The sequence below is a fragment of the Cervus canadensis genome, chromosome 14 (assembly GCF_019320065.1).
Source record: "Cervus canadensis isolate Bull #8, Minnesota chromosome 14, ASM1932006v1, whole genome shotgun sequence".
In the NCBI taxonomy this organism is placed as follows: Eukaryota; Metazoa; Chordata; class Mammalia; order Artiodactyla; family Cervidae; genus Cervus; species Cervus canadensis.
In genome coordinates, this window is record NC_057399.1 from 30880723 (window position 1) to 30893714 (window position 12992).

Consider the following 12992-nt stretch of genomic DNA (forward strand, 5'->3'; position numbering starts at 1 on the left):
ATATTTAACTTCAAGGTCCAGAGGAATATTGAGCTATATTTTTACTCAGTCTCAGAGAGTATAACTTGACTGCCCCTAATTACACTGAGATAAGGCAGCACAAACTCCTGCAAGAAGGCACTGACTGTGTCTACTTAGAGAAAAATGGCAGAAGACTGAGTGACTTACTCAGATACTTGTTTTCTGCTTTGAATAACCACATCCGCATCACTTCAAAACATGAATGTAACCGAATGCTTTGTGTGTTAGAATTCTGTGGCTGCTGGAACAAATTACCACAAACAACGTGGCTGAAAACAATACAAATATATCCCCCCACAGTTCCAGAGGCCAGAAGCCCCATACCCAGGTGTCAGCAGGGCTGTGTGCCCTCTGCAGGGTCTATGGTTGAATCCATCCTTTGTCACCTTCAGCTTCTCCTGGCACCAGTGTTCTGCAACTTACGGCCACAGGATTCCAGGATTCCAATCCCTGGGCCCTAGTCAACAGTGAGGGTAAACGAAGCACTTTTTAAGTTTACAATGCTCAAACATCACAGAATTACTGTTTTCTCCTTTCCTCTTTCTCAGAGAACTGTAGTGCGGTTATGTTTTTCATTTGAAATACAGTTCAGCTTATTTCTCTGTCTGTATTTTGATTTATAGTTTTCCCCCTTGTTTGTTGACCTTATTTATTCAAATTGTATATATAAAACATCAGTATAGTTCTATACAATACCATGCATTTTAAGACGTCTCAACCTCTCTTCCCAATTATTTCTACCCTTTCCACTGCATTCCCATTCCCTGTCTTTCCCTCCAGGTAACCAATATAACTAATCTCTCAAGTACCTTTCCTTCTTTGGTGTATAAATTTCAGATGCATGTATTTTCTTATTTTCCCTTCTTTCCTATACAAAAGGTAGCATATTATACTCTTTTTTCACTTTGCCTTTTCACTTCTGTAAGTCATGCTACAATAGCTCATAGAGATAAACCTCTCTTGTTTTACACCTGCACAATCTCCATCACATATATTTAACAGCTTATTTAATCATTCCTCAATATTTCAGCATTTAGGTTGTTTCCAATATTATATAGTTACAAATTCTACTGCAACAACAAAAATTTCACATATGTGCTTCCATATTGTTAAAGGGGTACCTCCAGGGTAAATTTCTAAAAGTGAAGTTGCTGGATCAAACGCCAAAACATATGTAGTTTGTTTTGTTTTGTTAAGAAGGTGCCAAACTCCCTTCCACAAGGAGGGTAACAATTTGCATTTCCATCACCAGTGGGTAAGAGTGCCTATTTTCTCACAGCCTCAAACACAGAAAGGGTTGTTCTGTTTTAATTCTTGCCAATCCGATATATAGGAAATCATATTTCAGAGCACTTTACTTTTCATTTTTCTCATTAAAGTGAGGCTGAAAAACTTTTTATATGTTGAAGTGTCATTTTATATCTTTCTCTGTAAATTGTCCGTGGATTTTGCACATTTTTCTATTGGTTTTTAGTCTAATTTTTAAAGATTTCTTTATATACTAAGGATATTAGCACTTTGTGATTCATGATGTAAATATTTTCTCTCAGTTTGTCAGTTATATTTTTGAATTACAAAGTTTTGTGTTATTTCCGTCAGTTCAGTCTCTCAGTCACGTCCGACTCTTTGCGATCCCAAGGACTGCAGCACACCAGGCTTCCCTGTCCATCATGAACTCCGAGAGTTTACTCAAACTCATGTCCATCAAGTCGGTGATGCCATCCAACCATCTCATCCTCTGTCGTCTCCTGCTCCTCCTGCCTTCAATCTTTCCCAGCATCAGGGTCTTTTCAAATGAGTCAGTTCTTCGCATCAGGTGGCCAAAGTATTGGAGTTTCAGCTTCAGCATCAGTCCTTCCAATGAATATTTAGTACTGATTTCCTTTAAGATTGACTGGTTGGATCTCCTTGCAGTCCAAGGGACTCTCAAGAGTCTTCTCCAACACCACAGTTCAAAAGCATCAATTCTTTGGCACTCAGCCTTCTTTATAGTCCAACTCTCACATCCATAAATGACTATTGGAAAAACTATAGCCTTGACTAGACGGACCTTTGTTGGCAAAGTAATGTCTCTGCTTTTAAATATGCTGTCTAGGTTGGTCATAGATTTTCCTAAAAGAAGCAAGCATCTTTTCATTTCATGGCTGCACTCAAAATCTGCAGTGATTTTGGAGCCCCCCAAAATAAAGTCTCTCACTGTTTCCATTGTTTCCCCATCTATTTGCCATGAAGTAATCAGACCAGATGCCATGATTTTAGTTTTCTTAATGCTGACTTTGAAACCAGCTTTTTCACTCTCCTCTTTCACCTTCACCAAGGGGCTCTTTAGTTTTTCACTTTCTGTCATCAGAGTGGTGTCATCTGTGTATCTGAGATTATTGATATTTCATCTGGCAATCTTGATTCCAGCTTGTGCTTCATCTAGCCCGGCATTTCATATGATATACTCTGCATGTAAGTTAAATCACCAGGGTAGCAATATATAACCTTGACGTACTCCTTTCCCTATTCGGAACCAGTCTGTTGTTCCATGTCCAGTTCTAACTGTTGCTTCTTGACCTGCATACAGATTTTTCAGGAGGCAGGTCAGGTGGTCTGGTATATCTACCTCTTGAAGAATTTTCCAGTTTGTTGTGATCTACACAAAGACTTTGGCTTAATCAATAAAGCAGATGTTTTTCCGGTATTCTCTTGCTTTTTCGATGATCCAATGGATGTTCGCAATCAGATCTCTGGTTCCTCTGCCTTTTCTAAAACCAGCTTGAACATCTGGAAGTTCACAGTTCACATACGGTTGAAGCCTGGCTTGGAAAATTTTGAGCATTACTTTACTAGCATGTGAGATAAGTACAATTGTGTGGTAGTTTGAACATTCTTTAGCATTGCCTTTCTTTGGGATTGGAATGAAAACTGACTTTTTCCAGTCCTGTGGCCACTGCTGAGTTATCCAAATTTGCTGACATATTAAGTGCAGCACTTTCACAGCGTCATCTTTCAGGATTTGAAATAACTCAACTGGAATTCCATCACCTCCACTAGCTTTGTTCATAGTGATTCTTCCTAAGGCACACTTGACTTCGCATTCCAGGATGTCTGGCTCTAGGTGAGTGATCACACCATCGTAATTATCTGGGTTGTGAAGATCTTTCTTGTACAGTTCTTCTGTGTATTCTTGCCACCTCTTCTTAATATCTTCTGCTTCTGTTAGGTCCATAGCATTTCCGTTCTTTATTGTGCCCATCTTTGCATGAAATGTTCCCTTTGTATCTCTAATTTTCTTGAAAAGATCTCTAGTCTTTCCCATTCTATTGTTTTCCTCCATTTGCTTGCATTGATCACTGAGGAAGGCTTTCTTATCTCTCCCTGCTATTCTTTGGAACTCTATATTCAAACAGGTATATTTTCCTTTACTCCTTTGCCTTGCACCATTGTCCCTGAGACAGTTTTTCTGTAGTAAATTTTATTAATCATTTCTTTTATTGCCTCAGTATTTTTTAAAGGTTTTATGTATTTATTTTTTGGCCATGCTGAATCTTTGATGCTGTGTGCAGCTTTTCTCTAGTTGCAGCGAGCTGGGGCCTCTCTTCACTGCCGTGTGCGAGCTTCTCACAGAAGCTTCTCTTTGGCTTCTCTTTTTGCGGAGCACAGGCTGCAGGCAAACGGCCTTCAGTAGTTGTGGCTTGTGGGCTCTAGAGCACTAGCTCAGCATCTGTGGCGCACAGACTTAGCTGCTCCACAGCATGTGGGAACGTTCCAGACCAGGGACAGGAGTGGCAGCCCTCCTATTGCAAGGTGGATTCTTAACCACTGGGCCACTAGGGAAGCCCTGCATCAGTATTTTGAGGCCCAGTTAAAAATCCTTTTCCTTCGCACAGGTAAAAGGAGAATTATATACATTTTCTTATATTATGTATATGATTTTATTTTGTAGGTTTGGATCTCTGATCCATCTGGAGTTTATTCTCATGTATGATGTGAGTTACGAATCTAATTTTAACTTTTTCCAAATGACTAATAAGTTGTCCTAGAATTACTTAGTAAAAAGTCCATCTTTGCTCTGCTAATCTGACATGACATCTTTATGATAAATATAGTTTTAGATATTCTTGGATCTATTTCTGGACTTTTTATTCTATTCCATTGACATTTCTCTTCGTGTTTTAAGTATAGAGGAGTTGTGGTGTGTTTTAATGCCTGGTAGGGTTACTTTTCCTGCATAGTTTTTCTTTTTTAGTGTTCTCCTGGCTATTTATCATTCCACATAAATTCTAGTATCAACTCATCCAACTTCATCTTTACGGTGTGAGTCACCTTTTCAAGATGAGGGGAGGGAGTCTTTAATTTATTCACATACTTCTGTGTCTTTCACAAGTGTTCTAAAGATTACCTTTTCGGTTTTTGCAAACCAATTTTAAGTATTTAATCTCTTTTGTTGCTATTTAAATGTGGCTTCTCTACCATTATGTCTGCACACTGGTTATTGTTTCTCTATCTGAAGACAAGCGATTTCAATTTCCTTATGTTAATTTTATATGCTGTTACTTTACTGAATTCCTTTTATTGTGTGAGAAAGTTTTACCATTGTTTTCCTAGGGTTTTCCAAGTACATGATCATATTATCAGCAAATAGAAACAATTCTATTTTTCTTTTCGAATTCTTAGCTTTCTAATTGCCTCGTCGTATGACTATCTAGGAATCAGCGAACTAAAATGGACTGGAATGGGTGAATTTAATGGTCAGATGACCATTGTATCTACTACTATGGGCAGGAATCCCTTAGAAGAAATGGAATAGCAATCATGGTCAACAAAAGAGTCCGAAATGCAGTACTTGGATGCAATCTCAAAAATGACAGAATGATCTCTGTTCGTTCTCAAGGCAAACCAGTCAATATCACGGTAATCCAAACCTATGCTCGAACCAGCAACACTGAAGAAGCTGAAGTTGAACGGTACTATGAAGACCTACAAGACCTTTTAGAACTAACACCCAAAAAAGATGTCCTTTTCATTATAGGGGACTGGAATGCAAAAGTAGGAAGTCAAGAAACACCTGGAGTAACAGGCAAATTTGGCCTTGGAATACAGAATGAAGCAGGGCAAAGGCTAATAGAATTTTGCCAAGAGAACACACTGGTCATAACAAACACTCTCTTCAAACAACACAAGAGAAGACTCTACACATGGACATCACCAGATGGTCAACACCGAAATCAGATTGATTATATTCTTTGGAGCCAAAGATGGAGAAGCTCTATACAGTCATCAAAAACAAGACCAGGAGCTGACTGTGGCTCAGATCATGAACTCCTTATTGCCAAATTCAGACTTAAATTGAAGAAAGTAGGGAAAATCACTAGACCATTCAGGTATGACCTAAATCAAATCCCTTATGATTACACAGTGGAAATGAGAAATAGATTTAAGGGACCAGATCTGATAGACAAGTGCCTGATGAACTATGGACGAAGGTTTGTGACACTGTACAGGAGACAGGATCAAGACCGTCCCCATGGAAAAGAAATGCAAAAATGCAAAATGGCTGTCTGAGGAGGCCTTACAAATGGCTGTGAAAAGAAGGGAAGCGAAAAGCAAAGGAGAAAAGGAAAGATATTCCCATTTGAATGCAGAGTTCCAAACAATAGCAAGGAGAGATAAGAAAGACTTCCTAAGCGATCAATGCAAGGAAATAGAGGAAAACAATAGAATGGGAAAGACTAGAGATGTTTTCAAGAAAATTAGAGCTACCAAGGGAATATTTCATGCAAAGATGGGTTCGATAAAGGACAGAAATGGTATAGACCTAGCAGAAATAGAAGATACTAAGAAGAGGTTGCAAGAATCACGATGATGTGATCACTCACCTAGAGCCAGACATCCTGGAACACCAAGTCAAGTGGGCCTTAGAAAGCATCACTACACACAAAGCTAGTGGAGGTGATGGAATTCCAGTTGAGCTATTTCAAATCCTGAAAGATGATGCTGTGAAAGTGCTGCACTCAATATGCCAGTAAATTTGGAAAACTCAGCAGTGGCTACAAGAAAAGGTCAGTTTTCATTCCAATCCCAAAGAAAGGCAATGCTAAAGAATGCTCAAACTACCGCACAATTGCACTCATCTCACACACTAGTAAAGTAACGCTCAAAACTTTCCAAGCCAGGCTTCAGCAATATGTGAACCGTGAACTTTCAGATGTTCAAGCTGGATTTAGAAAAGGCACAGGAACCAGAGATCAAATTGCCAACATCCGCTGGATCATCGAAAAAGCAAGAGAGTTCCAGAAAAACATTTATTTCTATTTTATTGACTGTGTCAAAGCCTTTGACTGTGTGGATCACAGTAAACTGTGGAAAATTCTGAAAGAGATGGGAATACCAGACCACCTGACCTGCCTCTTGAGAAACCTGTATGCAGGTCAGGAAGCAACAGTTAGAACTGGACATGGAACAACAGACTGGTTCCAAATAGGGAAAGGAGTACCTCAAGGCTGTATATTGTCACCCTGCTTATTCAACTTATGTGCAGAGTACATCATGAGAAACGCTGGGCTGGAAGAAGCACAAGCTGAAATCAAGATTGCAGGGAGAAATATCAATAACCTCAGATATACAGATGACACCACCCTTATGGCAGAAAGAGAAGAGGAACTAAAGATTCTCTTGATGAAAGTGAAAGAGGAGAGTGAAAAGGTTGGCTTAAAGCTCAACATTCAGAAAACTAAGATAATGGCATCTGGTCCCATCACCTCATGGGAAATAGATGAGGAAACAGTGGAAACGTGGCTGACTTTATTTTGGGGGGCTCGAAAATCACTGCAGATGGTGACTGCAGCCATGAAATTAAAAGACGCCTACTCCTTGGAAGGAAAGTTATGACCAACCCAGAGAGCATATTAAAAGGCAGAGACATTACTTTGCCAAAAAAGGTCCGTCTTGTCAAGGCTATGGTTTTTCCAGTGGACATGTATGGATGTGAGAGCTGGACTGTGAAGAAAGCTGATCGCTGAAGAATTGATGCTTTTGAACTGTGGTATTAGAGAAGACTCTTGAGAGTCCCTTGGACTGAAAGGAGATCCAACCAGTCCATCCTAAAGGAGATCAGTCCTGGGTGTTCATTGGAAGGACTGATGCTGAAGCTGAAACTCCAATACTCTGGCCAGCTCATGCGAAGAGTTGACTCATTGGAAAAGACCCTGATGCTGGGAAAGATTGAAGGCAGGAGGAGAAGAGGACGACAGAGGATGAGATGGTTGGATGGCATCACCGACTTGATGGACATGAGTTTGAGTAAACTCCAGGAGTTGATGATGGACAGGGAGGCCTGGCGTGCTGTGATTCATGGGGTCACAAAGAGTCGGACACGACTGAGCGACTGAACTGAAACTGACACTGATTCTAGGACAATGCTGAATGGCAGTGCAGATAGTAGGCATATTTTCCTTGTTGTTAGTATTAATGCAAGTACCTCTAGTATTTCTCCAAAGATGTTAGCCTGAAGAATGAGTTACAGGGATTCTCTGGTAGCTCACTGGTAAAGAATCTGTCTGCCAGTGCAGGGGATATGGGTTCGATCCCTGGTCTGGGAAGATTCCACATGCCTTGGAGCAACTAAACCTGTGCACCACAACTACAGAGCCAGCGCTCTAGAGCCCATGGGCTGCAGTTATTGAGAAGCCTGCATGCCTAGAGCCTGCGCTCCGCAACAAGAGAAACCAGGGCAATGAGAAGCCTGAGCACCACAACTAGAGAGGAGCCCCTGCTCACTGAGACCACAGAAAGCCCATGCACAGCAACAGAGGCCCAGTGCAGCTATAAATACACAAATCTTAAAAAAAAAAAAAAAAAAAGACTTACATATTTTTAATTTTTGTTCAGACTTTTAAGCCTCTCTGGAGATACTTGTAGGATCTTTTTTTCTCCTTAGGTCTGTTAATGTGGTATATCATTGTACTGAATTTCTTAAACTGTGAACCAAGCTTGCCCTCCTGGAATAAATGCCACTTAATCATGGTTTACCAGTTTTTTACTGTAGTGTTGGATTCTGCTTGCTGACGTTTTATTAAACTTTGCACCAATACTCCTAAATGATATTGGTAATAGTTTTCTAATTATAATTTCATTAGCTTACTTATTTATTAAAAAGAATTTCAATACTTTTAAATACATTATAAGGCAGTGGGTATATCTAGCCTTTGATGGTTTGGAAGAATTCCCCTGTGAAACCATCAGGATCTGGTGTTTCCTTATGAAGTAGCTCCTTTTAATCATCTCTATTTCTTTGATGGAACTGTCTGTTTAACCTTCTTTTCATAACAAAGTCAATTTCTTTAGGAAATTGTCTATTCCACACAGGTTTTCAAATTCATTTGCATAGATGTTGGCAAAACTGTCTCTAATGATTTTTTTAAATTCTTCTGTTTTAACAGCTATTTCTTCCTTGCCAATTCTCATTTTGAATATTTATACTTTTTCGTTAGGTTAGTTCAGGGTTTGTATATTTTGCTAATTTTTCCAAAAACCTGTTTCTGGCTTAATTATATCTAATTTTATTTATTTTGTTTATTATTTTCCTCCTTTTCCTTTCATTTGTTTACATTTTCTAGTTTTTTGAATCTGGCATTTGTTAATTTTCATTTTTCATTTTAATAGGTGTTTTAAGACTATAATTTTTCTTCTAATCATTACTTTAACATATAACAGATTTCTCTAGCCTCATCTTCATTTTTAATTTAGTGTGAGATGTACAATGAAATATATTAAATTCACATCATCAGACCTTTTGCCGAAGCTTAACTCTTGATGTGGAGTTCAGTTCAGTTGCTCACTCGTGTCCAACTCTTTGCGACCCCATGGACTGCAGCATGCCAGACTTCCCTGTCCATCACCAACTCCCGGAGTTTCCTCAAACTCATGTCCATCACATCGGTGATGCCATCCAACCATCTCATCCTCTGTCGTCCCCTTCCCTTCCCGCCTTCAATCTTTCCCAGCATCAGGGTCTTTTCAAATAGTTGGTTTTTCGTATCAGGTGGCCAAAGTATTGGAGTTTCAGCTTCAGCATCAGTCCTTCCAATGAATATTCAGGACTGATTTCCTTTAAGATTGACTGGTTGGCTCTCCTTGCAGTCCAAGGGACTCTCAAGAGTCTTCCCAACACCACAGTTTAAAAGAATCAATTCTTGTGTAGTGAAAGTCTGATATCCTCAAGAAGGCCCCTGGTTACGAGTTCCTGAGTTCTTGTATATTTAAAAGACATGATAATGCTGTTCTGTTACTGATGTACTTTGTATGTGGTTTTTGAATGTTTAAAGCCACCCTATAAACATATTTATAACATATTTTATATTTTTTTGCAATGTTACTTTAAGGACTTTTTAAAAAAGCTTTACAGTTTAATTGTTTTACTCAGATAGGTCTGAAAGTTACTTGTTAGGAGTCAGAGTTAGCTGTTAAGAATCAATATTCCCTGTTATCTGGTAAGCCTGTAGATTCTGACCTTTAACTTCCAAGAAATAAGGATTTTTTTAAATTATAGTTTTAAATATTACTTGCTTCATTGTTTTTTTTTTTTCCATTGTTTTTTTTTATTTTTTTTATCTATTTATTCTTTTATTTTTTATTAGTTGGAGGCTAATTACTTCACAACATTTCGGTGGGTTTTGTCATACATTGATATGAATCAGCCATAGAGTTACACGTATTCCCCATCCCGATCCCCCCTCCCACCTCCCTCTCCACCCAATTCCTCTGGGTCTTCCCAGTGCATCAGGCCGGAGCACTTGTCTCATGCATCAACCTGGGCTGGTGATCTGTTTCACCATAGATAATATACAGCTGTTCTTTCAAAACATCCCACCCTCACCTTCTCCCACAGAGTTTCAAAAGTCTGTTCTGTACATCTGTGTCTCTTTTTCTGTTTTGCATATAGGGTTATCGTTACCATCTTTCTAAATTCCATATATATGTGTTAGTATGCTGTAATGTTCTTTATCTTTCTGGCTTACTTCACTCTGTATAATGGGCTCCAGTTTCATCCCATCTCATTAGGACTGATTCAAATGAATTCTTTTTAATGGCTGAGTAATATTCCATGGTGTATATGTACCACAGCTTCCTTATCCATTCATCTGCTGATGGGCATCTAGGTTGCTTCCATGTCCTGGCTATTATAAACAGTGCTGCGATGAACATTGGGGTGCACGTGTCTCTTTCAGATCTGGTTTCCTCAGTGTGTATGCCCAGAAGTGGATTGCTGGTTCATATGGCAGTTCTATTTCCAGTTTTTTAAGGAATCTCCACACTGTTTTCCATAGTGGCTATACTAGTTTGCATTCCCACCAACAGTGTAAGAGGGTTCCCTTTTCTCCACATGCTCCATTGTTTTATGTATCATTTTTCAGGGAATCCAATTATATCTAATTGGATCATGTTTGCCTATGCTTTTTTCAAATACTTCCTCTCTCTTAAAATTTCTTTTTTTAATGTCATTTTTCATTCTCGTGGCATTTTCCTGATTTTCTTTAATGCTCTTATTCTCATTTGATTCTCATATACTTTAGGGAATTTTTCAAATTAGTCTTCATTCCTTTAAGAATTAGACAATTTCTTCCATGTTTTTCCAGAATTTAACTAACCCTTATTAACTTTAATCAACTCTTAAATCTTGTGTCCAAACCTACTATTGGTTTTTAAATTGCTGCTCCCTCCAAAAGTAGTTTGTTTTTGCAAATTTTCAAAAGTTTATTTGGGAATATTTTATTTCATTTGATTGAGCTGGTAGAATATTCATTAGATGAATTAATGTGCTTTTAATTTCCTGATTTATTTTTATGGTAATTACATAAATTCCATGGTAAGACTGTTTATGCCTCTGCATTTCTGTGCATAGGTAGTTTGGAGTGGTTTAAGAGATGCCTACTAGAAGAGCACACTCTTCTATCGGGGTATTAAAATGTGGTGTGTGTCTGTGTGCATACATGCATGTGTGCTCAGTGATGTCCAGCTCTTTGTGACCCAGTGGAATATAACCTCCCAGGCTCGTCTGTCCATGAGATTTTCGAGGTAAGAACACTGCAGTGGGTTGCCATTCCCTTCTCCAGGGGCTCTTCCCAATCCAGGGGTCAAACCCCTGTCTCTTGTCTTTCCTGTATCGGCACGCAGGTTCCTTACCAAGTGAACCACCACCGAAGCCCCAAATGGGGTAGATTCACTCAACAGCTTTTTTCTTTTCTTTTCTTTTTTACTGAATGGAGGATTCTTTAAATTCTATAGTGCTTTACAACTTTCCAAAGTTTTACACCTTGGTTTCCTATAATTCTATAATAACCCTTTTCCCCGTATCCCTATGTTACCCCTCTTCCTCCCCTCGCCTCACTGGTAACCACTAGTTTGCTCTCTATAACTTTAAGTCCACTGCATTGTTTTATTGACTAGTTTGTTATATTTTTTTAGATTTCACGTGTAAATGATATCTACAGTATTCGTCTTTCTCTGCTTGACTTATTTCACTTAGCATAATGCCCTCCAAGACCATCCATGTTGCTGCAAATTGCAAAATTCATTCTTTTTTATCACTAAGTAGTATTTAATTGTATATACATGCACCACATTTTCTTTAGTCATTCATCTGTTGATGGACACTTAGGTTGCTTCAATACCTTGGCAATTATAAATAACGCTGCTATGAACACTAGGATACATGGATCTTTTTGAATTAGTGTTGCTTATTTTTGATATATACCCAACATAATTAACTGGCTGAAAGTGACAAATATGAGGCCAAAAGAGAAAGCAGAAATTTGGGGGAGCAGATCCATGGTAAGTAACTAATGTAATAAGATACCTTTGTTAAGTAGGAAATGTGATATTTGGTAATCACTTTCTGAGATTATAATAAAAAGATGGACATGGAATTATGGTTTTTTTCCTAGTGTTCATTACTTTACCTCTCATGTTTCAATTCCTTTGTGTTATATGTCTCTTTTCTCTTACTCTGTTAATACCGTGTTATCGGTATCTTTTAAGAGAAATTTCATTCCATGAACTGAAAAGCTGGTTGTTTCCAGAGACAATCAGGAGGGTCAAGTCAAGAAGTATGAGAGCAAAGATGAACCTTTACATCAGTTCTGGGACTCCCGGTACTACCAGCTGCTGAAAACATTCTATTGCGTCTATTGTGCCACATTACCAACAGTAGGAATTGTACAAAATAACTGGTTGCTCTTTTGTTACTGATAAGATGGTATAATGGTACAGGCACAGATGCTTAATAAATAATCATGAATGAATATGAGAAATAATGAAAATGACCATGACCCTTCACAATCTTGCTACTTGTCAATGACAGAATATGCTGCTTTAGAAAATGTTTATTTAAAAGCTACTATTTCGCTTCACACCAAATGAAGTCTCTATTTCTTGGGATCTAAGCTCCATGGAGAAAAGTGTTCTCTCTAGCTTTCTAAGGAACTAGATTTACTAGAAATTTCACCTTTTTGCAAGGTGGGTGTTATTCACAGATCGCAAAATACCTTTGGCCCCATGTGAATTGAGTTAACTAAAAGCACAAAAAATATATTTAAGAATGAATCAGGGGGAAAATGGGTAGGAAAACCTGGAGATGACTTCCAAAACACTAAACGATACTTTTACTTGTAACTTAGCACAAACACTTCCCTTTATAGTTGTATTACTACATTATATTACGTTTCAGGCACACATTCTGACTAGGAAAGTGAAGGTCTACATCAGAATATGGAGAAATGCAGAGAAAGCAGTACCCCTAAAATGTTTCAACACCAGATAATGTAATTACCATTGTAACTGGAATATCAGGGGACCAAAAACTTTATGGAAAGAAAATGTCTCTTGTAAATGAAAAAGAAAAATCACAACTATTGCTGGGAGTCAAGAGATACAAATCATATAAATTGACTAAGAGAACTCATTCTAAATATTATCCAAGGAGACTT

General features: G+C 38.4%; 1 protein-coding gene across 5 annotated transcripts in view; it reads right to left on the bottom strand.

Moving 5' to 3' along the window:
- LOC122453037 (histone-arginine methyltransferase CARM1-like) overlaps positions 1 to 12992 on the bottom strand; it is a 251398-nt gene that overhangs the window by 224169 nt on the left and 14237 nt on the right. For all 5 annotated transcript variants that reach the window (XR_006272922.1, XR_006272924.1, XR_006272925.1 and 2 more), the window contains exon 2: positions 346 to 478. The gene's annotated coding sequence lies outside the window, so the exon portion shown is untranslated. The remainder of the gene's footprint in view (positions 1 to 345; positions 479 to 12992) is intronic.